This window comes from Copidosoma floridanum, unplaced genomic scaffold (genome assembly GCF_036245765.1).
Source record: "Copidosoma floridanum isolate Cflo_tuat_1 unplaced genomic scaffold, Cflo_Japanese_pri ptg000023l, whole genome shotgun sequence".
NCBI classification, from domain to species: Eukaryota; Metazoa; Arthropoda; class Insecta; order Hymenoptera; family Encyrtidae; genus Copidosoma; species Copidosoma floridanum.
In genome coordinates, this window is record NW_028321900.1 from 2,840,097 (window position 1) to 2,867,828 (window position 27,732).

The 27,732-nt window shown below is 33.5% G+C and overlaps 1 non-coding gene across 1 annotated transcript in view; it reads left to right on the forward strand.

Moving 5' to 3' along the window:
• The window catches only part of LOC106645412 (dally-like), a 103,022-nt gene extending 89,794 nt beyond the window's left edge, over window positions 1–13,228 (forward strand). Inside the window, exon 3 of the transcript XR_016293216.1 lies at window positions 13,088–13,228. This is a non-coding gene — a transcript (dally-like). The remainder of the gene's footprint in view (window positions 1–13,087) is intronic.
• The last annotated feature ends 14,504 nt before the right edge of the window (window positions 13,229–27,732 follow it).

A 27,732-nucleotide genomic window follows, 5' to 3' on the forward strand; every position in this document is an offset into this window, starting at 1 on the left:
GGCCAACAAAATCAATTTGGGGGGGATTTTAAAACACCTGTAAACATAAAGAAACTATTTGTAGGGTACGCTATTTTCCCGTGCAAGCCAATAGAACTTTGACTGAGCGGCTGCAGTATAGTTCGACACTTATTTATTAATTGTAGGTGATACATTTATCCCATTATACTCTTGTATTACATGATTTGAATGTTTATTCATGCAGTTACATCTGTGGCATGGCTTCAAAACATGACAGCATAAGGAGCAGACAATGTTTACCTTTTAACATCCAACCTTCAATTTAACAGCAGTATAGTATAGCAGACGCTCGTGCGTGCGCACATATAGTTATCTATGTATACTTACCAAATAAGCTCAATGACAATGTGGCAACGTCGCGAGTTCATGTCCGCGCGCCATACCCTTCCAACCCCATTTAGGGGTAGTTTGGACCGTATTATCAATCGCCTCTTATTTTAAAGCTATTTGCCTTAAAAAATTCATTCAAACGGGGTTCGGTTCAGAAAAAATTGCTCTACACGCTGTTCCCGGGAAATGCCCGTTACATATAATGCTGTATATATATATATATATATATATATATATATATATATATATATATATATATATATATATATATATATAACATTTTTCTACATAAGACATTTAAGGTAGAGCTTTTCTTTCTCATCCTGCTTTCCCCACCTCACAATTTTCACCTTTTACTATCCCGTGAATGCCTGTATTAAAAAATGAAAAAAAAATGCTACTGTCGTTATTTATACTAGCAAAATAGTATTGGTAGCCTACAGAAGTCTTTCTGTCTCTCTTCTGTCTTATAGCTAACCTGCACAGTTTTTAGAATATTGTGATTTTGCTGCTGCCCACCAAAAATAAGGAACAATCTAGTAGATTTTTCTGTTATTCTAACCCAGTAAAATATTGTTATTTTTCCATGAGCTCTGCATTTTTTTAAGTTCTCTCTGCTCTATATTCAGAACACATGCCACTATTTTAGCATAACCGCAATATTTAAAAAAATTTAATACATGTGTCCTTTATTTTAACCCAGTAAAATGGTTCTGTACGTTTTTTTATTCTACCCTTTGTAATACATTGAAATCTACTAATAGTCCTAAGCTGTATGTATTTGGCTAATTTTTTTTATCAGATTTATTACACCATATAGATTATAATGAGGATTTAATCTAAGGTGCTTTAGTTTTTTTTTTGTTACCATTATTTTTCGCATAACTTCATTTATGTTTCAAATACTTACGGGGAATCCTATCTTGGTACATTGTCATACATTTCTATTGAAAGTCAAGCAGTAAAAAAATAATATATATGTATATATTTATATTTATTTATAAATTAGTAATCATCGCTAGTACCCCTACCGTTACCTTGCTATTAGAATATGAGTAAATTTATATATATATATATATATATATATATATATATATATATATACATTAATTACATAACTAGTGACATCTATTGTGTGGTATAAATACTATGAGTTCAAGATGATATGCACATGTACTCTGTGCAGTGATACAGTTAGACAAGGCAGAACATGGCCGTTTCCACGCATGCTCGCTGTCGCAGAGTCTCTCTCGATATCAAGAGAGGACATTTTAAAATCTTAATAAATCTTAATTTCTGTTATTAAATATATTAATTTAAGTGTTATTAAGTGTAACATTATTGATCCACTACCTCTTAGTATATTTATTCATCAGCTGCATACATCATCAATTTCTTGTCTTGGATTGTTTGAAACGAAAATATGCTCGTGGAAGTTTGAATGGGTTGTAAATCAGATTTGCCTCATCATTGATATGAGGGTATTGAGATGCAATACCATAGCGTATATTCTGACTCATCATCAGGGTAAACTGGATCCTAAATCTAAGGAGTGTATATTTTGAGGTTATAGCCCAAACAGCAAGGGATATAGATTGTGGTATCAGACTGCTAAAATAGTACATTGCTTAGCTAAGGCAAAAATTACAGCTTGCGTGGTTGAAATATGTTTGTGCCTGAAGTTAGAACGATATCTTTTCTATCGAGAGCAAAAAGTTCAATTTGTACCTGTGGACACACTTTCCGCCCGTCAATTACTTTCTGCCTCCAGGTGGGAGCGAACTTTTGGCCTGGTAGGGCTGAAATGTCTCTTCCCACCCATTAATAGTAGTAATTAGCGGGCGAAAAGTGTGCTGCAAAACACTGCGTGCGAGGAATGAAAAAGCTATATTTGCTCGAGATGTTGTATTTGTCGAAGAAGTTGCGCAGCCATTTTCTGCTCAACGATGGGCATCAAAAATGCTAGATGATTATGTGATAGACAGTAATTGCTTGTCAAATTAACGAACCATTTCATGTTTATGACGCAGTTAATTTGCCCCAAAGCACTCATGCGAGAACTTGCTTTGCTCTCTTAGAATTGTGCCTAGAACTTATGTGCCATCCCACCAATAAAATCCATTTTTGGTTTAAATTAGGTGATTAGGAGATAGAACGGGCCAGAGGATGGTCTATTTTATGAAAAAAAATTGTTTGTGGAAAGTTTTTCTCAAATCTGACGTGTAAATTATGACAACACATGTTCTCCAGTTGTCAGATTCACAACTTTTCGATGTTTATTTGCACATTCGGTTTATCAAGATCTGGATATTACTCACTTTGTTGTTAGAACTGCCTTTTTTATAGAGACCACGTTGAAGAAATCCTAATGAATCTACCGAAAGGTGTTATTGGAATAGATAAAACCAATCAAGTGTGCTAATTGTGCAATGCAAGTCATGGGTAGAAACAAGGTAGTCGTGATAGTAATGTAAAATTTACCTGTATTTTCTTAGCGATGAACCTAGTTCAATCGCAATATGATTGTTGCATATATTATCATTTTTCTGCCAACTTATTACTGTAGCAATTTGCGTTGACTGTATCCTAGTCTTGATAAACTAAACTAAGTACTTTTCATTTATAGATAAAACGATAAGGTATTTACTATCAAGAATCTTGGACTTGTGCAGAGATTTTTGGGAACATCTGTGACCAGAGATTAAGTAAATGACTTTCTTTTTTTTGACTGAACAGATTACACCAAGGAGATACCGTTGCATCATGGAATGAATGACTGCAGTAGTGTATGCACCAGCCCCATGGATCCATCGTTGATTTTGTAGCCAGCTTCTAGTTGATTACAAGGTCAGTATTCAGAGGACACATACTACCAAAGTACAGTAGGCTTGTAGCTGTATCTTGTACAAGGTACTAAGCCGGATTTGGTCTACGCAGTTGGTTTCTTGAGCAAATTCAATCAGTCAAGGAATACATTGTAATGTGGTGAAACGAGTATTTAAATACCTGCGAGGAATGCTGGACTACAAGTTGCAATTTAAATAGAATGCAGACATAAAAATTGTTGGTTCTCGTGATGCAAGCTGGGCATTAAGCATTTACGGCCCATAGTTAACCATAGGCTACATTTTTGTGACGCAAGGCAGTGAAATTAGTTGAAATTTTTGCAGACAGCAACAATTGCCCTATGGAGTACTGAGGCTGAATATTCTTCTTTGTCCTTAGCCAGTCAAGAGGTTATATGGCTAAGGAATTTGAGTATGGAACTGTGTGTCCAGCCTAATGATCCAGTGTAACCCAAGGGCGTGATAGCCCTGGCTTCCAATCCCATTTTTAGTGCTCGAACAAAGCATCCAAACACTTGTCATCATTTTATAAAACTTTATAGAATAAAAATGCATCATGTTATGTGTTGTTATTAAATAATAAAAAATTAATTAGTATAAGTTTGGAGTTAATGTGATAAGACTTGTCGATTTACTCATTTAAATTATTAGGTCAAATTTATTATTATTTATTAATCGAAAATTTCTTTCAGATCGATATTTTCGATTTTTAATTTATTATCTCTTTCAACTTGAATAAATATGCTATTTTTACTTTTGCATCTTGATAAGTATTATTGTATGTATGTTTTAACATATAAATACTATTGGCCGGGAAAAATCAAAGCTTTTCTTAAGGATCATTCTACATTATCAAGACTTTGACTTTAAGATTTATCAATAGTCGTTACAAATGCCACAACTATTGGAATTTTCTTAGGATGAAAAATAAAAGGTGTTTTTAATGTTTAACTTTATTTTTAGGACGAAAACACGTCCGTTTTTTCCCCCAGTTATTATTTCTTTTTCTTTATTGTAGTTAATCAGTTTAGTAATTCTCAGTTGTGTACCATACACAAGGCATCTTTTATACTAACCTTTCTTGTTAACATTACTATTGTACCAATTTTGAAGCTAAGTTCATCATATGGTAAGCGTTTACGGATATTATTTAAATTTTTTACTGGAAAGTTATATAAATATTGTTTGACTTGTCAACCTTAAGAGCGAAGTATTCTCTTTTTATGTTAATATGCAATACTTATTTTTTGTCTGCTCTAAAAAAAAATTCGTGTTGCCACAGCGCTCTCGGTCACCATATGATCTACTGAAACGCTACATCATGCAGTGAGAGCATGGGACTCGTGGAGTAAGTAAACGCAAGCTATCAACTTACATATATGGCGCTACTCATACTCCAGGTAAGTAAATCAGCAACATGGGACCCGTGCAGCTATTGTACAAGAGCTCAGAGCACTAACTGTAGAGGTATTTGGTATATCTATACACGTGCACAGGCAATAGCAGCACGAAAATTACCTTAATCTGTAAATGATTAATTTTTTTACAAACTGAAAATCATTCTGACTGACCCATTTTTAATTTGATTTAAACTTTTTTACGGGTTTTTTATTGAAAAAAAAGAGACACCTGTCCCAGAAATTTTTTTTTTTTTTTTAATAAAGACGGTTTCAAATTTACGATTTTGATGATTTTTGCTTGAAAACTTTTTTTTCAAAAATCTGTAACTATGGTTTATTTCATGCTAAAGAAAATTTTTTTTCATTGTGCAGGTAAAAGAATGAATTTTAAGAAAAATAATGAATCCAAAAAAATTATAGAAAAATAAATGTTGTTATAAACAATTTGAACGTTTGAATCAATTTTTTTGAATAAAAGCTACCACTAAGCATGTTGTAACTATAACCGTGGTATTATGGTATATTCTACGTTCAATTTTTCATAAAAAATGCTTTTTTTATAAATAGAGAAATGATTATCATTATTAATCTTGACGCCAGCACCTAAAGTTGCCAAGTACACTTCATATTCTCGCCTCACACCGTTTTTCTCTAGATTATCTCACGAATAGTATACATAGTATGTTGTACATTTTCAGTTAAACAATATTATTCATTCATTAGTTAAGTTTCATTAGAAATTGGGGAAAAATAAGTAAACAATTTTAGTACTTTAGAGAAACACGTAATATATAGTTTTCAGTTTATTACTGTTCTTCGCGTACATTTTTTTTATCTCAGTATCATAGTAGTGTAAATATTGATTGATATTGTTATACTTATTTTTCACTTAAAATTTCTGGAAATATTTTTTTTTCATACGAAGAGAATTGCTTTGCTTTCAACTCTTAAAGTGAAACTGGAATCATACAATGCTATTTTTCGAAATGTGCTCATAGTAGTTTTTCTTTTTCTTTGAGATCGTCATTGGATAGATAGCAACACGTTATACTTGGTAGAGCTTCTGTAGCCCAGTCTAATAACTATTTTGGTGTACGGATAGGATTATTCACCCTTTGAAGTTTTGCTCTAGCAGCAAGTCGCTGTAGAGTTCCACCTAGTCCGTTACGTGGTCCTTTGCCATGTGATATTGGTTAGAAGTGCCATGCAGCTGCCATTTTAAAATATTTTAAATGATGCTTTAAATGTATGAAAAAAATTTTTTTTTCTAACAGTCTACTCGTCTCGTGTAAAAAGTATATTACTCTATTGATATATTTTAGATGTGTTTTCATACAATTTAAGTTATCATTATAATAGATGGACAGCAACAGTATCATAACACAAGCACTCAGACGTACAAACAAAACTTTTAATTTTTAATTTGTCTTTGTTGTTTTTGTAGTAAATCGAAAATGGATGTATTGTTTTCTATACTTAATCGTTATTCCAATCTATGCTTTGAACAGAATTTTGTAGAAAAAACGCATAGTTCTCAGAAAATTCGCAAATTACAATGCATTTATTTCTTATCAATTTAATTTTTTTGTTATTAATAAACTCCCTTTGCTTATTTACTAAAAAATAGTGTAGCAACCATATCCTTAAACCACTCCTTAAAGATTCCAAATATTCATCTAAACTAGATACAACGTTTGTCATAAGGTTCTTCCTCTTGTTACCCACTGTTTGTATTTGACAATTTCAATTAGTTTATCTTTTAAATCTTTTTCCAATTGCTCGGTAATATTAGTTTCACGAGGACACTCATTACAGAATCCCAAAAAACAATTTGTAGATTGAACTTTACAAAACAAACGATTCACACAGTTATGATAGTTTGATATTGGTTCTTGCGAATCAGCAGTAATTGATTTCAAATTGGCTCCATCTATTAATAATTTACCATTTTTATGTACTAAACAGACGCAAATATGCAAATATAATAAGTACTACTGGCACCGGCCTATATACAATGTTTTGATCGTAAGCTGGCAAAACTACATTTCACTGCTGGATACGTCTCTTCAAATAATTGAAATAACTTTTTTTAGTTGTTCAAGAGTTAGCATTTTTCCATTTGTACTCTACCTATTGACTTTGACTAAAACTTAGTCCTTTTGGCCTGGCATCAATTAAGTATTATCATCAGACTGATAATCACTCATAAAATTTTTATCATCTACATTTAAAAATAGATGACTTTTGGGACTAAAATCGCTTGAAATATCTTTCTTTTCAGCAATATTTTTTGCAACCGTAATTATATGGTGAGTAGCAGTTGGGAAAGTAAACTCTATTTTTTTGTAAGATCAATGGCTAAAAATAGTTTATTTTTTAATTTTTTGAGCGTGATCGTCAGTAGTACTAAAACTTTCTAGCGAAGTTGTTACAATTGTCATATCATCATTATTATCGCTATCATTATCTGGACCATCGTTACTAATTTAAAAAACTTCTTTTTTAGTAAGTTTTGAAGTTTTTTTTACTTTCTCCTATGAATACCTGTTCATTTACTTGCATTTACTTCTTGCAATTTTAGTGCTTTTTTTCTCGAATTTTTTATTAATTGAAAAAGAGTAAAACAAGCATTATTACGAATACTTTAGCTTTGTGGGCTTTTAGACCGTTGTGCAGGCATTATTTTGTTTTTTGTTGGCTCGTTTCTGATAGGCCCGTTTACCTGTAAACACAAGATCCAGGTGGCGCAAAATGTTGCAGTAACTATAAAACGAACATAAAAGTATTATCGCTTACAGTTGAGGTAAATAAGTTAACTACTGATGATTGTAATAAAAACTGCGACACTATAATAGAGAAAATAAATACAAAACGCTTTTTAACGTTGCGAAGCGTAACCACACGCATATACACACTTATGTACATTAAAACTAATTTACGCAGACTCTACGTGCTCTTAAGATGCATCTCAATAGCATTAAAAACCAATTCAGACAGTGAGAATAAATCAGGTGAAGCGTGCATAAACAAGCTTTCTGTTAGCAGAGTGTCAAAATCAGTTAATATTCAGGTATATATGTGTACTAGTAAGGCCACGCCCACTACGCTGTCCGTGTGCTACCCCCTCATTACTTTAACTTACAATAAGAGTTTTTTAATTTAAAGTATGAAATAATAACATATGTAACATTTAAATTTTTCGAAATTTGATATGTTTTATTTATCTATATTAATGCTTTTTGATAAATCAATTTTTTTTATCTTATAACAGTAAGTACAATGTTTTAAATGAGCATAAATTGGAATATGTTCATCACACTTATTATTTTCTAAAATGTTTAAAGGTAAACCAAGATGTCCCAACGAAAACAATAGGAAAATAACAAACTTTTTTGTTTTATAATCACAAATGTCAAAATGCTCAGTCTTTTAAGATTTTTTTTCTTACTGCGCAGGATTTAGCTGCCATTAGTTCATTTTTATCTGCTTTTTAATCTTTTTTCGGAGAAAATAAATTTTTCAGTATGAATGTACGTCATCAAAGTTTTCGACTAACTCAAGTATTTATTTTCTAAATGGGCTGAAATTTTGAAAGTAACTTCAAGTTTACGATCAAAGCTGATGTATTGCATTTAGTCAGTTTTTATAAAAAAAAAAAAAATTAAAAAAAAAAATTACGGCAGCATCATTACTATAACACTTTAAGATTTAAAAACAAGTATTTTTGGCTCTAAGCTTTAATGTTATAAATATTTTTTTTTTTTTTTACCGTCTTACCGCGACAGCCTACTGGCCTGGTCGGCCTAGTCATACCTATGTGTGGGGGTGTATTGCCGCACCCATTTCCAATCCTTTTACGGATGTTATACCTAATCCACGGGCATGGTGTGAGTATCTCCAGTGAAATACCTTGCCAGTTAAGCTGACACTCTCTGAACAAGTAGTGCATCAGATCCACTTGGCACTGTATAGCCTTTCCCCAGAAAAGATTCCATATTTCAGGACGTCCACTCCTTGCCGGTGAGGCCGGCGATCCCTGCGTGGCGCATTGGATCCGCTAACCCTCACCTATAGCCCTAACACTAATTCGGATTCAGCTAGGCCCAAAAACCTATGGGGCAAGGAAAAAATCCTGGAATTACTCTAAAGGAAAATTGCACAGAAAAACCCACCTCGCAACAGCCGTGGTTGCATGGGAACTTTTTCCCGATAAAAATAGTTTTAACAAAACTGCATACGGATAATCGAATCCACCACCACTAGAACAGCATTATATCAGTAACAAGGACGCTTACCACTGAGCCAACGCCGCTTTCTGTTGTAGATCTTATTAAAATACAATTTTTTGTATCAATGATTTTTCTTAATATTGTCATTACTACTATTTGAACCAAGAAATCGTTTTGAAATATCCAAAAACCGTTCTCTAACATATACATTTTTGACATGCCATTTGTTGACCAAAATTTTAGTATAAACCTTGTAAATCTTATTAAAGTAGACTTATTTGCGATTGTCATTGATGTATTCAGTGTTATTCTAACACAAGATACAACTAAAAGGGTTTTGATATGTTGGACAAAATAGTTTGTGATATAATATGTTATTTTATTATTTAACGTTTGTTGAAGAAATGTGATCTCTAACTAGAATCTTGCAATTAAAATTATATTTTCTGCTCTGACAAACCGTGGATTAGTCATGTGTTGTATGCTAAATCTGAAGTATTGCATTAATTTAGCCACTTGTTTGCTATGTGATTTTTGTTTCAATTTTTTAAATTTTGTAAAAATTTTAACGTGATTTTTATTCTACGCTTTGTTAAATCTTGAAAATTTTTAAATGGTTTTAATATCACTATAAATGTAACAGTAATATCTCACATTAAAACTCTGTAGTAGAAGAATTAATGTGACATTTTCTATCTCGCGTGTTTTTGAAAGGGCTGATTGATATACCCTTGGTAGGAAAAGTAGGATTCACGACTTGAGCGCCATTGCTTCATGGCTATGTTACGTCCCTCGGACCTTGCTTAGCAGCTCCCTCGGGTCGTAAAAAAATACCCAAAGACGATGGAACTTATCTAACGAAATTACCAAAATGTTATTTTGTATTATAAATTACTTAGTTTTTTTTGTGATACGTTTGCAAAAAGTATTAGAAAACCACACAAATTATTATGAATATGAATTAACTGTTAAGAGTTTTCATCATCGAGTAGCAGCTACTTAATGCGTTTATCGTATTGGCCTAAAAATAAAAACATTATGTCACTTTTATGACAATAATTATTAATTTTTTCTTGAATCACATAAGAAACAATACGAACATTCATGCATAGTATCTGATTTCAAATTTTTATGATGTGTTTTATATAGTATTTGTTTTTTTGAATTGTAGTAGCATAAATAAATAAAAGCATTTACTTTTCTTGAATGATATGGATTTTAAGGTGCACAATCATACACAAACAACTTCAAACATAGATTTTAGAGAAACAGGCAAATTATCAATAAATATCTTATCTTATTCCCTAGTTCACAATTTAAAGAGACGTTGAATAACTTTCTTGTAAATTGTTACCAATTCATACTGCTATTAGATTTTACCTTTGTAAAACAATCAGTGGGAGAAGCGATGACAATTATGATACTAATTATGATGATAAGGATAGTTTTAATAATCGTTTAGATAATAATCATGATGATGATAACTGTGATAATGATGATAACGATTTTTAACTTCTTTTTAAAAGGATTTTCTACATTTGTAAATTCAGTTTTTATTATTCTTAAGGAATACAAGATGCCGATTGAATGTGTTTTACTCATAAATTAAAATTGACAAATAATGTATCCCTTAATACAAACGTTTTTTTTGCTTTTTTTTAACCATTCTTGAACATTCATCGTATTAATAATGTTTATTACATTATATTTTCCGTAATTTTTAACTAATGTGCATTTTTATAAGTCACAAACCAAAATTAACATTAAAAAGAGAATAGATTTTGTACAAAATTCTATAAGGTTACTGACTATGCTTTTTTAATAAACAATATGCTAAAATAAATATATTACTGTTTTAAAAAACTGAATTGAACTGTATATTTTTTGTGTATTGTAGATATACCTATACAGTTGGGTATTCGTCAACTTTTTTTACAATAAAAATATTAGTTTGTCAGTGGCTCTCGTGATAGCAGATAATTATTATGAAGAAATAATGACTCTCTTGGTGATGCTATCAAAATCGTTTATTGTTGTGAACAACGTTTCGGCCCGTACAGTAAACCACGTTACAAGGCCCTCATCAGGTACAACTTTATAGCCACGACAATAGCGTAAATACGTATTTTTCGATCTACCATCTGTCGTGATACCTATAGTCGCTATTGTCGTGGCTATAAAGTTGTACCTGATGAGGGCCTTGTAACGTGGTTTATCGTACTGTACCGGCCGAAACGTTGTTCACAGCAATAAACGATTTTGATAGCATCACCAAGAGAGTAATTATTTCTTCATAATAAAAATATTAGAATTTTTTTTATTCTACAACACTTAATCTTCTAGTTGATTCAACACACAAATGTTGTAATAGAGCTAGTGTCAAAATGAATCACGTTTGACAAATAAGGATTCGTAGTTTTGAAAAACAAAGTAATCAAATGTTAAGTAATTTTCTGTATTACTCGTAAAAATCTCAGCTACAATCTTAAAATTAAGCTATAACTATAATTTACTTATTAAAGTACTAAAAAAATAGTTATTCATTCAATAAAAAAAAAATAATGCTTGAAATGATCCCCTTGTTCACTATATATTATAGAGAAACGTGTATACATTTAATTTTTTGTTTGAAGAGCTTGACTGTTTCCGTTCATTGAGCTTATGTAAATAGAAGGGATTCTATGGGAAAGTCAAGGGTAGTGGGGTAGGTTGTGGGGAGCTAAGACTCACTGTTGTCTATACAATTATATAACATAGGACATAGGGAGAAATATACCAGCAGGACTTTGTCTCCCATGCGCGCTCTGCGTGTAAGCTCCCTGCCAGTAAATTTTTATCCTTCATATATTTGTAGGCCTCGAGGTAAAAGGTAGGTTTTATAACTTCAGAAGGTATCTAAGAGTAACATAAGAAATAATATTATAAATAAAATAAATAACTTGAATTATACAACTAACAATAAGTACATAAGAAGATATAATGTATGCAAAAAATATTGCAATTCGTAGAATTATTATAGTATCTTGAAAAATCATGTGCATTTCTTTTTTAAACATACATTACATAAATGATGCGGTGCAACATCGTTTAAAGAAATTAAGTCTTTTAATAGATTAAATGTGAAACATTTTAAGGATACTGCAATAACGATAGACTTAGTTACGAGTGTTAAATTGATGATATTTTTCAGAAAGCAATTACTCTCATACATCCTTATCACTAAAAACTATTTTTCGCTTAGTTTCGAATTTCAGAGGACATCCAAGAGACAAACTTGAAATAAATCTTAAGTATTTTACAGAATAATTTTACACTTACAATGATAATTTTGATATTAAACGTATCAACCAAATTTGAGAATCAAAAAATTAATCATGTTACTCTTTTTATTTACCCATTTTACATAAAAATAAACATAAAGTAAATAACACTAATGAAGTATTATCTCTAAAAACAAAGTTGAATTACCTATATGTTGATTTAATTTATGATTAAAAAATTACTATAATACTAATTGCAGAAAAGGTAATAGAACTTATTTCATAGATGGTCATGAAGGTTGTGATAAAACTTATTTATAGGAAACATTATTTTATTACTTCATCGCTAAAAGTAATTTAAAAACATTCGAATTACTATATTACCTAAATTTATTACATAATAACTAATTTTATCATAGCATAGATCAAGCAACTTATCAGGATGTTGATAAACCAAATGATAATATTTATGTAAGTTTTTCTCTAAAAACGTTGAGTAATATCTGTGAAGGCTTACTACCTTCTGAACTAAGTATAAAAATGGTGTGTATAGTAATGTTACCAAGAAACATATGTGTCTTAGACGGTTGCAAATAATTAAATCATATACGTATCATACAGAAGGTCAAAAAATAATTGGAGAAAAAATTTTAAAAATGCTTTCATTTCATGAATAACAGTGAATACTTGTCACGCTTCTCGAACGCCGTTAATTTTATATAGAACTAAATTTTCTTTGCTGTAGTTTTTGCTATAAGTAGTTGTAAATCTCAAGATCAACGTTCTAAAAAAGTTGGTCTATACTTGAAGTATAATAATAACTATATAATAAATATATTGTATATTAATAAATAAAATAAGTTAGTAGAGAGGTCTTTAGATGACGCTGTAAATGTAATGCACTTTCTCCTAGAATTTAAACGAATAATGATAATAATACCCTTAAATGTAAGAAGAAAAAAATTATTTATACATGGTTTACAAAGAAATTTTTGTTTAAGATTTTTTCAACAACTTACTGAAAACAAGCAAAAAAAGTTTCCACGAGATGTTTAAGAAGACATATGGTATTTTATACGAACAGAACGCAAATGTTTTTACAGATTTATTTGAAGAACTAGAAACATACTATACAAAAGGCTTGGTAAGATTTAAAATATACTTATTCTACCGAATACTGACTAATACTTAACTAATCATTCAACACAATGAATCATATTTTTTCAAAAATAATCTATTGAGCTGTATAAATGGAATTAATTACTGCGTGACTGATTCTTTACCAATATTACAATTATATAATAAAAGCAAAACTCCATTAATACAAAAAATATTTTGGATTCTTCGTGCTCAGTCCATATCTATTCTATGCAGCAAAATAGTTTGATCAATCTGTAATTCTAAAAAAAATTTTTTTTTCAACTTTGATAGATTTTTTAGCTTAAGGTTGCCGTTGACACTCTTAATTATTTTAAGTTTTCCAATTAGTGTCTACTAAAAAAAATGACTTTTTCTATTTTAGCGATAAATCCCTAAAATTTATGAGCCAACAGTAAAAGAATTATAGGCTAACTTCAATATAAATAGAGACATTCTCTATAGAGCTTATTAGTTTAATGTATTAAATTTTCAATAAAAACGAGCTGAAAATTGGTTGTACTTAAACTAATTTACTAAGGCTATCTATTTTTATGACTATTTTTATATAACTTTTGTCATTATATACTAGCCATACATCAATGCAATAAATGTTTCGTGTTTATGGTAGGTTAAGTTATTAATGTGTCAGAGCTTGGAAGTAAAAAATCTTCGAATCATCTGTTTATTGAAAAATGTACAGACAATCTCTATTTTTCTAGTTTAAGTGCATCATACGCCACTTATGTCCTTCTTCTTCAAGAAAACTAATTTTGCTTCCTTTTGGTTGAATTAAAAGTTGTATTAATATTAAGTTGGTTACAATAACTATCTTAAGTGCCATCTCATATGTAATATTCAATTTTACAATAAAGTAAAAACTCCTAACTCAATTATTTGATTTATTGAGCTTACATTTTAATTATTTTTAACTGTATTCAACGTTATAATGGGGGTAGACATAAAGTTTCCGAAATTATTATTAAATAAAAATTCTTGTTACACAAACTCTTTGCAAGGTTGATCCAAGAAAGATTTCTGAAACAGCTATGAATATTATCTCATCTCATCAACATATAAAGCAAATTCAAAAAAATGTTATAATCGCTAATCGCGAAAACTACTTAACCGATTTTTCTGTGACCGTACGTAGAAGAACAGCTACTTTTCTATACCCTGTATCAAAAATAAATAACAGCCTCATTTGATACCTTCTCACTGATCGCTAAACACACACACTCAAACCAATCATTTTAATCTTTCCACCGTGTCAAGCGCACGCTTAACCTTGACCTCCTCTCTTTTTTTCAACATCTATTAAATTAACCCGGAGTTCGAAGATGCTTTAACAAACGTATAACAAAATAATGAATTTTAGCTTACTTCTTCCAAAACCCATTTTTATTTTTATTTAATAAAATAATTTTTCCTCCTCCACCAGCTATTGTGATAATTCAATAATTGTGTTGTTTGAAAAAATTTAATGTTTTCTAAGATTATATTCGGTTACTTTATTATGTACCGTTGATAATATTTGTTGATTCATACTTATATTAGTTCTATTTTCCAAAACTTCTTCTATTAAATTATAAAACTGACTTATACTTATTTGTATATTTAATGATTGAAAAAAGGTAATACCTTATTGATAAAATTAAATTTTTTTTCTACTTAGAGGGTGTAATAATCGTATTTTGGTAGAGCTTTTTTATGAATAAGATTAAAAGTATAAGCCTAAGACTCACTTATAATAACTAAGTAATAACACATGCAATGAATAGAATCAGCATCCAAAAAATTTAGTAGTTTATTTTTCCAATTCAACATATTATTTCCATAAATTGTTGATGTGTATTTATATCTTCAAATAAGTCTTAAAATAACTTATTTGTAATTAAAGATACAAAAACTCTTGTTTAAATTTTGAATAACTATTGTAAGGTAAAAAATTTTTATTGTTCATACAACAATTACGTATTTACTATAGGTGAAGTTCAAACTGTTTATAGCACTAGAAACTTACAATTTTTCTTAGAAATCTCTAATTCTTTATATAAATTATAAAACTGTCCTAATTTTCTTTTAATATTTTAACCCAAAATACTCTTTATAATAATTAATAATTGGTTTATCTTCAAATAAATTTTTTACTTAATACATTACTTCAACTCATAAATTTTGATAATTGACTCCATTTCTACGTTAAACCAAAGTAAAAATCTATCCATGTTTACAGTACTGCTTCGGCACAATTTTTACCCTAGTGTCAATATCTAATGGCTTAAATATGATTCAACAAACAGCACTTTTTTTTAAGCACTAAAGTTAAATATTAACTAGTTGAAGTTGTTCAGTACTTTATTATTTTCCGTCTTCAAGGATTTATACATAGATACTCTATTTTAAGGCTGAACAACATAGCAGCTAAAATATTGCTGTAAAAAAATTGTTAATAACAAAAATTACAAATAAATACCAGGTAGTGCTATAGGTAGCCCTATCACCTATATCCTTTCAAATTTCGCCATTCAGGCCTTAAAAAAGGGTACAGAAAACCAATGCACTCAAATTGCTATCACAATTTATATTCTTACAACTCTATATCACAAAAAAATTGGTATAATCTATAGTTTGGTCGATCGAGCAGGAAGTTATCAGATTGCTTCTGATGATAATATAAATTTGAATACTATAAATAATGTAATAAAAGCAAATAACTATCTCAGTAAGCTTATAAGAAAATATGGACAAAATTAGACCTAATATTCATAAAAATGAGGGTGTTGTTTCAAAAACACTTTTGAATAACAATATAAAAATTAAAATGACTTCATAATTTTACCGTACATAGAAAAATGTGAATACGATGTAAAATCGATCCCAAAAAAATACGTTTAAAAAGTTATCTTTTAATTACAAAACAAGTTGAAGATTTCTAAAAACAATAAAAAAATCAAATAGATCAATGCAAAAAATTTAACTTAGTTTATAAAATAATGTGCAAGTGTAGTAAACGTTACGTGGAACAGTCAGGTAGGATACTAGAAATGAAAAAAAAAAACAATGTGATAATATACGTAAATGTAAAGATTCCTCAGGATTATATAACCATATTTCAAGTGGTGACTACATATTTAAGTGTGACGACTAATCAATAAAAATACTTGATAGAATCTAATTATTATAAACGATTAGTAAGTAAAATAATATTTATTAAAAAACATAATACTGTTACCTAAATAAGTGTTACACAAAATTTAAAATATGTATTCCAAGAACACATACATAAATTTATTTAATAATTTGTATTGTACAAAGTTTTATAAATTTTGCTGCTATTATCTTTAGCTTGATGTTTCAAATTTTTATAATACACATACATAATAGTTAAGAGAAGGTACCTATATGGCTTAACATTATACAGGCGATTCTTACATTAAATTCCATTTTATGCTCAAATTTTAACATTTACAGCTAAACCGTAAGAAATAGATAACATTTCGGATGGTCCCAAAATTCTGTTGAAAATGAGGTTATAATAAAGTGACGTGCTAAGAGTTATATGTATTGTAAGTATCTTTGAGGTTATATTAGTGAAATTGATTTTAGGAATGTCTCAAAATCTTGTGTTAATATGATAGTTGTGGAATAGTGGGATTGTGTAGTAAATTTTTTTTTTAATTGTAATTAAGAGGCGTTGAACGACATGGCAGTCAAAACATCGCTGTTTAAACATAAAAAATAAAGTATTGAACAGCTTAAACTAGTTAATCTTTAAGGGTGGCTCCAGCATCAAGTACCGTATGTAGTAGTAACAGCAGTAGTAGTAGTGGTAGCAGTTGATGCAGTAGTTTTTTTTTTTTTTTTTTTTTTTTTTTTTTTGTGGAGGGAGGGAAAATGCATTGAAGCACACCGCAGGGACAGTGGTAGTGTGGGACTCGGTAGATTTTTTTTATTAGACCACCCATACCCACTAAAACCCCCCCCTTGCCACGTGGCGTTTGATCCACCCTGGAACCGCGTTAGCATAACTTCAGAGTGGAGCCATCAGGGAGACCATCGCGTCTCACAGCATTAACGAGCTAGCTCGCCACCATTTGCTAGAGGTGCTAATGTTCTCGAGTCCTGAAAAGGACTCGGGGTCCCTGAGTACCAGTACCTTGTCGAGCTCTTCATAGTAGGCCGCCTACTTAGCCAGCACCACTATAAGCTTAATGCTTTCCCTTGCTGATAGGTAAGAAGTACCCAGTGCAGCGTGGGTCCACATAAGCCTGTCTTTCAACTTAAGTCCTTTCTGCCTTATTTTGATCCTGCTTGGGCCTTATCCCTGGACTCTTTTAGGGCTCTTCTAAATAGAGGGCAGCTTCCACTGCCTGCTTCGTGCTTGTTGTCCGTTGTTGGGCAAAGAAAGCACCTTGCTGGACCTAGGCACTCTTTCTTTCGGTGGTTTGTGCTTCCACACCGGAAGCAAAGATTAGATCTGTTTTCTTCCTCACAGTTGCCCGAGATGTGTCCATATCCCAGGCATTTAAAACATCTTGTTACTTCGATTCTTCTTCGAATTCGGCAGCTTACAAAGCCAACTCGTAACCTGCCTTCCTTTTCTACTTGTCTGGCAGATGCTTCGTCCACCTTTATTAAAGCCAGCCTCTGTCCTCTGGCATTTGGCTTTAAAAGAGCAACTTCTGGCTCCTGGCTCTGATGTCCAAAAGTCCTAGCGAAAGCCTCTTTGACCTCATCTTCCTCTACAATGGCATCCAGGTCTCGGACCTCTAATGTCACTTTTCTGTCGCTCATTTTCACGGTACCCTGTCCGGCTACCGACTTTTGAATTTGCTGTGAGAATGCAGTAGCATTCTCTACACCTTTGGCTTTGATAAGTATGTCTCCTTTTTTTGTAGTGACAACACTTCGGACTGCCACTTTAGCCTTATCGGGGTCAAAGTTCGCCTTCATAGTCTTCAGCACCGTTGCAAAGGTCTGTCCTTCAGCCATATTCACTACTACTGTTGTTGTGGCGTCCACTTTTTTCTTCCGGCTTGTTTTGTCATTCAGGGCAATTTCTTCTTGTTTGCCACTACCTGTCTTTTTTTTCTTTAAAGACATAGTATGCTGGCGTTTTTCAGGGCTGTCCGATGGGCTCCTGTTTCTCTTGCGTCGTTCTATTTCCTTTAAGGCAGTGTTCAGGGTTCGTTTCTGTACATGCCGTCGGAAATTATCTCGCCTTTTTTCCCTCCACTGCAGGGATTTAAATGACGACTTCCAAGTGTTGGTGTACAAATCTTCTTTAGTAAGACAGCGTTTTCTCAGCACCTCTGCCTCTTAAAGATGCTTAAGTGCCGCTTTGAGCCCATTTTCAACAGCGTTCGCTGTGTTGCCGTACTTGTCATTAATCAGTTGTAGCGTCTCTGTAATGTCATTCGTTGCTGATTGGACTTTATCAGCAACTTGCTGTCGCTTTACTCTGAACCTAGTGGCACTTTCTTCTAAAGAGGCAAGCTCTTCCTGGGTCTGGTTGCTAAATACCGACACGTTGCTAACCTCGGTGTCGTTAGTGCCCTTACTCGACAGGCTTCTTCGTCGTCCTTTGTCTGTAAAGAAAGGCCATGGAACATTTAGCAGTCCCTGGTGGCCATGAGATACGTCTTTGTGGCCCCCCTCCAGAATCCGTGGGGCCTGCGTCAGTCACCCGGGCTTTCACCGGATCGGAACTGCTGGCGAATTCCCTCAGAGAGGTTACCGCCTGGGGTACTTGTTTTGCATCGACGTTTTTCATTGTGGCATCTTTTTGAGTGTCCTACTGACCCGCGAAGGCCAGCACTACCCTTTTTTCTAGAAATAAGTATTTGGAAAGGGTTAACACCAGGGCAGCAGCCCTCTCTGTCACCAAAGAAGACCGCTACTTGCTCGGGCCGGCCGGGAGTCGCCACTCTCCCTCAGTCCCACCCACGGAGACTGCCCTGGCGTTGAGTAACAAGTGTAAGAATGGTGTTCGTGGGTAATGTATGTATTTGTTGGTACACAACGGTCATCCCAGCTAGACGAGCGGCAGGTGTACAGTCCCGAGACCGCGCAGACAACCCAACAAAACGGGCTGGCGTAAGGCACTGAGGTGCTGCCATATAGCCTCCTCAGTGGTAGTAAGCCTATATTAGTCGGCCCACCACGTCTTTTTTGTTCATGAGGCGTACAGCCATATCAGATGTGGTTACCCAGACTTACCCAGGCCTCATCATCCGGCTTCACCCGTCACCGGGCCCCCAACGCAAGCCCGGAAAAGGACCCGCCACACGCAACCCAGAACAATCCGTCAGTGTCCCTGTGTTTGTTTGGTAAGAGTGTGTGATGCATGTATCTGAGAAGAATGTTTCAACCACCGCTTACTTCTATACACGAAGGGTGCTAGTTTTTGTTTGCCCGCATCAAGCAATGGAGTGCCACCCACGGAAGCAGCAAAAAGCGAAGACCAAGCAGCACAAGCAGAGCTGGCCCATGCATCCACACCGATGGAGGCATGGGGCACTAGTCCCCCGTCCACATCGCCGCAGATACACACGCCAACGCCACACACGCCCCCCGATCCACGCCCCCGACCACTACCAGAGAGAGCCACCCCAGCTGCCCATCGTCACCTCTTATTTTAAGTGGATGCCCCTATCCGCCACCCGGGAGTTGATGCAGTAGTAGTAGCAGTAGCAGTAGTAGTAGTATTACCAGTTGTGGTAGTAGTAGTAAATGTCTTTTTTTTTTATTTTTTAGAGGAAAGACAATTTACTGAGGAACGACGTCGAGACAGCGGTAGTGTGGAATTTATCTGTAACAGTTAATGTTGAGTTTCTTAAGGTTGGAAACAAACTTAACTTTTACCCTACCCATGTGTTTTACTTGATATGCAAGGTGACTGAAAAGAGTATTATGAGCTTGTGATTCTCAAAATTTTAGAGATAATGGCGTGAGAAAATAAGGTTTTTCTTATAGACGGAAGGCCATACGTGTTTGCTTAGTGATGGTAGAATTTGTTTGTGTTCTCTTATTTTGACTGGTTGTTAAAGAACGACCTTTCTTTCTTTTTCGTTTCTTGGCCATGCAACGTCTGTTAAAATGTTAGACGTTATCAAGCTCTTTAAATTTTACTTTGTACTTTAAGTTAACGTTGCACACTAATCTGTGTAATTGGTTGTCTTAATAATAAATTAAGGTTTTTCAATGTCATTATTTTGTGCACGAAAGTCAGTTAAAAGTGTTTTAGTACTTCATTTAATAATGATGTGTTTATACGTTAGAATGGTTTTTAGAGAATTAATATAATTATCCCAAGGAATATTGCACATTAATTAAAAGTTAGAAATATTTTTTCAAATACACACAAACTAAGGTAAAGAGGGAACATTTAGAAAATAATTAGAAGAAAATCATTGTAAGACAGAATACGATAAAATTGTGCTTTATGTTTATAGTTGGTAATTATGTTCGATGAAAGCAGCATAGCAGTTACAAAAATACGCTCTTTGTGGTCGAAGCCATACAGGTTTTTATTGGTTAGTACTCACATAAACGAAAAATAACTTTTTATGAAAAAAATTATGATGAAATTATCGTTATTTTAAAACATGTTCGTACGCGCACACGCGCGCGTGTGTATGTGTATGATTTTCAGACTAAATGTTACATAAAAAAAGTTTAAGGGCAGTCCAGAGATAATTCAAGTTTCTTATCATTTCTTTAATTTCACTTGAATTATACAGCTTTATAACATTATTTATTGAACAGCTAGCTACTTTATAGGTAAAGTGGTTGAGAATTGAAGGCAAACATCGTCCAAGCCATTGTTGAAAAGGATTGAAAGTTGGCTGTTGGAGTGCTGCTTCGACACTTGCCAATACAGTGGAAAATTTCTGGCAGGTGAGGTTTCTGGAATTCAGTATGAGACAAAAGTTATTCCAGACGAACTTGACACCAACTTCCCACGACCCACCAAAATATGGGACTTGAGGTAGAACAAAATTCCATAAGATTCCTTGCTGAACAAAAGCTCCAGCCATTCGATTCTCATGCAATTCCACGCCTTGCAATACCTCGCATAGTTCGGAACTGGAGCTGAGAAAGACAGTAAGCGGTTATAACAGTGACGAAGCCAAATTTCGAGCCAAAGTTGCACCTTTGCCAGGATCTGGGATTGCACTGAACATCCTTCACTAACACCAGAGAAGTGAGAGGTATTAGATTTAAATTGTAAGCATAACTTCCGGGCCAGCCCCGTTGAAATAATTATTATTTCTGAGAAGGCATTGACCAGGGCTCTTGAGGCTGTAGTCTTTCTCTGGGAAGCTTTTAACTGGACTCAGATTTTAGAAAGGATGGAGATTCAGAAGTGTGATACGATCTTGCCATTGCTTACTTTCTGACTTGATCGAGGCCTGATCAATCAGTGGCTATTTTTCTGCAGTTAACGCAATAATAGGCCCAAAGGCAGATCAACATTTGTGTCCAGACTTATGGATTATGCTATGACATGTTATGTATCAGATCTGACTCATGGACTATGATGGGAATGAGGTATGAAAAGCCTGAACTAACCTGAGCAAGCGCCCACACTGACGTAGAAAAATTAATAGTCAGGAAAACATGGAAATTTCTGCAGGTGAGCTAGCTGCGTCCAGTTTGTCTAATTTATCTTTTCATACCTCCTTGCTTCTATGCTTAAATTAGGATTCTAGAATCACCCAGGCTATATCATAGTTAGATATCTCCATGGCTCAATTGAAATAATGTAGATACTTTGTTAAAATCTAGTAAATAAGTCAATATTCCTGAATATTATATTTTTGATAATACAACGATAACATCGTGTAGATGGAAACGTTTCAGAATACCTGTAGCAATACAAAAATTAAACGCTGTATCTTCTATAGAGCAAAAGCGTTTTTTTCTTAAATTAATATTAAGTAAAGTAAGAGAAGCAACTACATTAAGAGATTTTAAAACATACGATAGAGTTAATTATGATACTTTTAAAGAAACTACAACTGCTATGGGTTCAATAGAAGGAGATTTAAATATGAAGGATATTATTAGTGAAGTATGCAGTACCATGATGCTAAAGCAATTGAGACAATTTCTATCCTGGTTCCTACTTTCAGAAAATATTGATAGAACTACAATTTGGAACTCATATAAAAAATATTTTTTCCTACCTCGAGCTTTTTTGAGAGGGTGGTGTGCCCTTGGTAGGAAAAAAAGCATTCGCCACATAAGCGCTATCGCTCCGTGGCTACCTTACGTCCCTCGGGTCCTGCTTCGCAGGTCCCTTGGGCTGCAGAATAGCCCCGGAGACGATGGCACTTATCCGACGAAAAACTACTATTTCAGAAGATTTTAATCCTAACAATGAAAATCTAGCTGTTTCAGAATTACACAAAATACTTTAATTAGATGGTAAATCTTGTAAAAAATACAATTACCAGATCCAATTATGATTTAAATAAATTATAAAAATGATAGTGTAAAAGAAATGTCTTCAAAAAAGCTGTTTGATTCCAGTTATTCACAGTAAAATAGCGATCAAAAATATATTTTCCTAATGATATGTGAGGGAAGACATAAAATTTTTTTTATCGATGACCAAGGAGGTTCAGGTAATACATTTCTACATAAAACAATGATGTACTTTTTTACTTCAGAAGAGAAAACAATTATATTAATTGCATGGACAAGTATAACATCAATATTCTTTTCAAAAGGGATTACAAGTTATGAAACGTTTCGATTACCATTAGATCCACAAAATATAGAAAGCTCAATTTTAGTGTTACATTCAGTTAAAAAAAATCAATAGAAGTAGATTTATTAATATGAGATGAAAATTCAATGATTCCTAAATAAGCTTTAAAAATTGTTGAAAGAACTTAACGTGATTTATGTGACATGGCTGAATGGTTCGGTGATAAAATTATAGTTGAAGGAGGTGATTTTTGTCAAATTCTTCCAGTAATTAAAAACAGTAATTGAAATCTAGTTATTGAAAAAACCAAAAAAATCATCAGTTCTTTGGCTAGTTTCTAAAATTCTTAAATTAAATGTAGAAATGCGTTCCGTTCATCAGTTATTTTCTGAATTACTTTTGGAAAGAGGGAAAGGAAAAATAAAGTATTTTAAAATACTAAAAAATACAAAACTACTGATGATTGTTCCAATATTCTGGTAATTTTTCGAATTTGTCAATAAATAGGATAATATTTTGTATATTAAATAAATGCGACACTGCGATCAAGATAAACAAAAGAATTTATTGTTAGACACATTCTTAATACACGTCTCACCATTGTGGCGTGCCGTGATGATCTGCTACAGAGCTGCTTATTTATTAAGGATGAGTGTTGTATGTGTGTGGCAGCACTTGTCAGTCATTGCTCGCTTACTGTACATCATATGCAGACATATATGACAAACAGCATAATCTTAACATTACACAATGAGTAAACTAATTATAAATAATAAAATATTAGAACAGATTTCAGGAAATGCGAATGTTTATTTAAGTCTTGTAAGTGCCACTGAGAGAAGAGTAGATAAAACTGATAAAAATATTTTTATAAACTTTCCTGAAGAAATATTAAACAGTATTAGAGAAAGTCTCCCACCTCATTAGTTAAATGTGGAAGTAGGTGCGATAGTAATGTTGATAAAAAATTTCAACGTAGTGGATGGTTTATGTAATGAAAGACGTCTAAAAATTACAAAGTTATTTAAATACAGTATAGAAGCAGAAGTTATTACCGGAGAAAAAAGTGGAAATAAGGTATTTTATACGTAGAATAACTTCAAATTTAGGAAACACGTGTATTTCACACAGAAAACAATTTCTATTAGTTCCGGGGTTTCCAATAACGATGAGTAAATCACTAGGTCAAAGTTTCGATAAATTTAGTTCATATTTTGAAAAACCATGGTTTTTTTATGGTCAGTTGTATGTAGCTTTGTTTCGATGTAAGGATCTACATAGGAAAAAATCTTTGTCATGTAATTCATAAAAGAAATGCGTAGAAAAGTTGCTAACGCTAATGCTACGATGCGACAAGACTTTTTGACAGTAATCGGGGCGACCCGCCATGGCCAGCCGTCGAACTGGGCGCACATTTTTCGAGCGTGCGAGACTCGTATCAAGGAGTGTGCGCTTACGAAAGGACGAGTTGATTCACGTGAAAATGAGAAAATAGGCACACAATTTATAGAGACGTGGAAGGGGTATACTGAATGTGCACCTATGAGAAGAGGAGTGGAAGTGTCGACTATAGCTACATATCTGAGCGCACACCTAAAACAAGCGACGACACCAGCTTTTTTCTTTTGACTAAAACTGAGTAAATGCTACATATATATATATTTAACTGACTCTTGCTCTCGATCTTGCTTCAATGTTAGTAGTTATTGCGACACAGTAGCCCGTCACAACAAACCCCCACCACCTGGTGTGAGTTTCTGAACGGAGCCACTGTGCCAGCGCTCACTTACTAAGAAGTGGGAAGGACTATCCTTACCCCTTCTCTGCCTATGATTACCTGAAACTTGGATAAAGAAGGTGGTACGAGAGGTATACATTATGGAAGATGGTATGACCGGTGGGGAGATTATAGAGAGTAACTACATTTAACATACTAAGAAAGAGAGAGGCATATATTGTGACAAACAACTTATTACTTAGGAGAGCGAAATAAAGAGATGCGAGTGGTGACAGTGTAAGATGATTGTCCAAAGACGCTATTTTCAAGACTGAATTCCTGAACGGAGCCACTGTGCCGCCGTAAACTTACTATAGGAGGGGGTATCCCCTCCATCTGAACTGGAAAGATTTTGCGGGGCAGGCCATCGTACATTCCCCCTATTTACATTTTCTTACCAATCCGCTGCTATGATTGCCTGAACCTTCTCTGTGTATGTGTTTGTATTAATTATTAATAAGCGAGTATACCGAAGGGTATTCGGCCTTTTTACTTTTATTTTATATTTCAATTTGCATTGTTATAAAGAAAAGGAGTAAGTTGACGGTTAAATAACAACAAGATAAACAAATTTATTTTTTTTATTTCAATGATTCATAGCATTAACAAAGGCATTTACATGAAAAGACGCAACATCAAACACAATATCCCACATAAGATCTTTTGTCAAAGTCTCCTGTTTTACAATGTCATGTGCTACAACTTTTTCATACATACTCTTCACATCGTCATCATTCAAATCACTCACATTATTTTTTGCAACGTATGATGCGTAGTAACAGTCGTAGTTAAAGCATCGACAAATCGAACGTCCAATCTAACGCTACCGTGTTTAATTAGATTCCAATTAGAACATTCTTTGGTCGATAAATCTGCTGTTAAATCGAAAGCAAACAGGCAGTAACCGTTGGGATATCATACGTGATCGATGTGATTTCCTTCATTAAGAAAGTGAACATCAGTACCCGAAAACAAAGTATGAAAAGCATCTACGTATAAATTATTCATTTTAAAGTCTGGTTGTAGTAATATGGAAGGAACTTAAATGCCGTCAATGTACAAACAAAGAAAATTAATATTGAAACGATGAAAATAAACAGATTCATAGTGCGATCGCCATTATAAGCTTAATTTTTAACGAATCCGACGATTGTTTGCTTAGGTAACTGGCCCAAAATAACACTATCCGAAATACCGCTGTGCATCGTCAAAGCTTTTACTTTGACACGCGTGAGTGGATATTTTGCCGTGCTCTTTGACAAAGCTTTGGTATGGGCTAGCAAAACAGATGGGCTTATTTTAACGCGTTGCACTAAAAGATTTGCTTCTTCGATACAAACCGAAACCAAGTTTGAAGCCTCTATAAGACAAAATGCATCGCGAGATCTTACTAATCGCATTCTCACCTCGACACTATTGATGAGAAATTTTTCCTAATTGCATTCATCGCAATGAAGATGACCAATTAGATCAACTGATTTCTTTGCTGGTACTAATGTTCGTCGCTTAACGAGCTCCCCGTTGGCATCCAACACATCGTCCATCTTTGTCGCCTTATCGTCGCACCATAAGGCACTCGTTAAGTGTGATGATTTTGCCGTAGGTCCTTAATTTAATAAAGTTTCCAAATACGCTCTGTAAGGGTACGCATTATTAGGTGATCCTGGTTTCTGATTTAAAAACACATCGACTTGATTGAACAACAAATAAATGAAATTATTTTCATCAACCCGGCTTTTGTGATTTTAGATACTACCTCAGCATTCAATTGTTCATCTTCATTGACGGCTAACTTGACACGAAGACTGAGCATCGTGTAAGTAAGATCAATGTAATTGTCACCATCACCTGGTACGACAAATTCGATCGGTGAATCATCCGTGAGCGATGATATCGGCTTGATTTGAATCCAGTGCGATCCCTCGACAGTTGTTTAAGTCGGTGGATTACCAAAAAAAACAAGCTCAGATTTAAAGCACTCGCACGAGTAACTGAGTAAAAAAGCCATTTTTTTACAATTTAACTTTTAACAATATCTCTTGCAGTTTTTTTTTCCTTCTTTTTTTTTTTGGTTCGCTTTTTCTTTTTATTTTGTTTGTGTGTTTTCTTAATTTTTTTTTTCTTACTCTTACGACGTCCATGCCTTAGCTGCACAGTTCTACAAAGCAATTGCAACTGAAATGGTTGATCGAGTCGTTCAAGCTTATATCCTGAACCTTCCATAAGCTTGTCCAATTTTTCTTTGGGTTTTCTCTTCAGCGCATTACTAGACTCTATTACACGAGTGCGAAATGTCTCTTTGGAAGGTATCTTTCTAGTGGTAACGTCAGACATAATGTTTATACCTGCACGAACAGCTTCTTGGCCAACAGCTTTGGCACCTCGTTTGATAAGTGGTGAAACTCAATCAATTGTCAATCGATTCGTGTAAAGAAAAGCGTTACTATCAGCATCCCAAAGTCGAATGGTATGGGTCTACCAATTGGATCCTTTATATCGATTTCAATGTTGTAGAATGAGTTAAATAACAATGGTGTATCCATAGGAGGAGAAAAAATTTTATTTTTAACACAGCCGTACGCGTAACCTTTAAAGTCCAACGACACGGCCCGCAACAATCGTAATTAAACTTCTCCTGCGATGTTTGGTTCACAAATATCACTGTAAATCATTAACATGGATGGTAAAGCGTTGTCAAGATTTGCTGTATAAACGGATCGAATTTCGTTATTTTCCAAGAAAAAACATGCTGCACTTTCAAATTCAAAGATCTAACGTAAATTTTCCGATAAAACTATACGATATGTGTATTTACTGCGCGCTGTTTCGGAACTTACTAACTTAGCCACTACGTAGCCACCTCTTTCCAAACTGAAAAGTACATGATCTCACGTGGTATCAAAACTACCTAACTGTTTGAGAGCACTATTTTTTTCCTCCTCCTCGAGTTTTACTTCCGTTTCTTCGCCTTGGTCACTTTTTTGCTCAATCGACGCCATGTTTGTACTTGA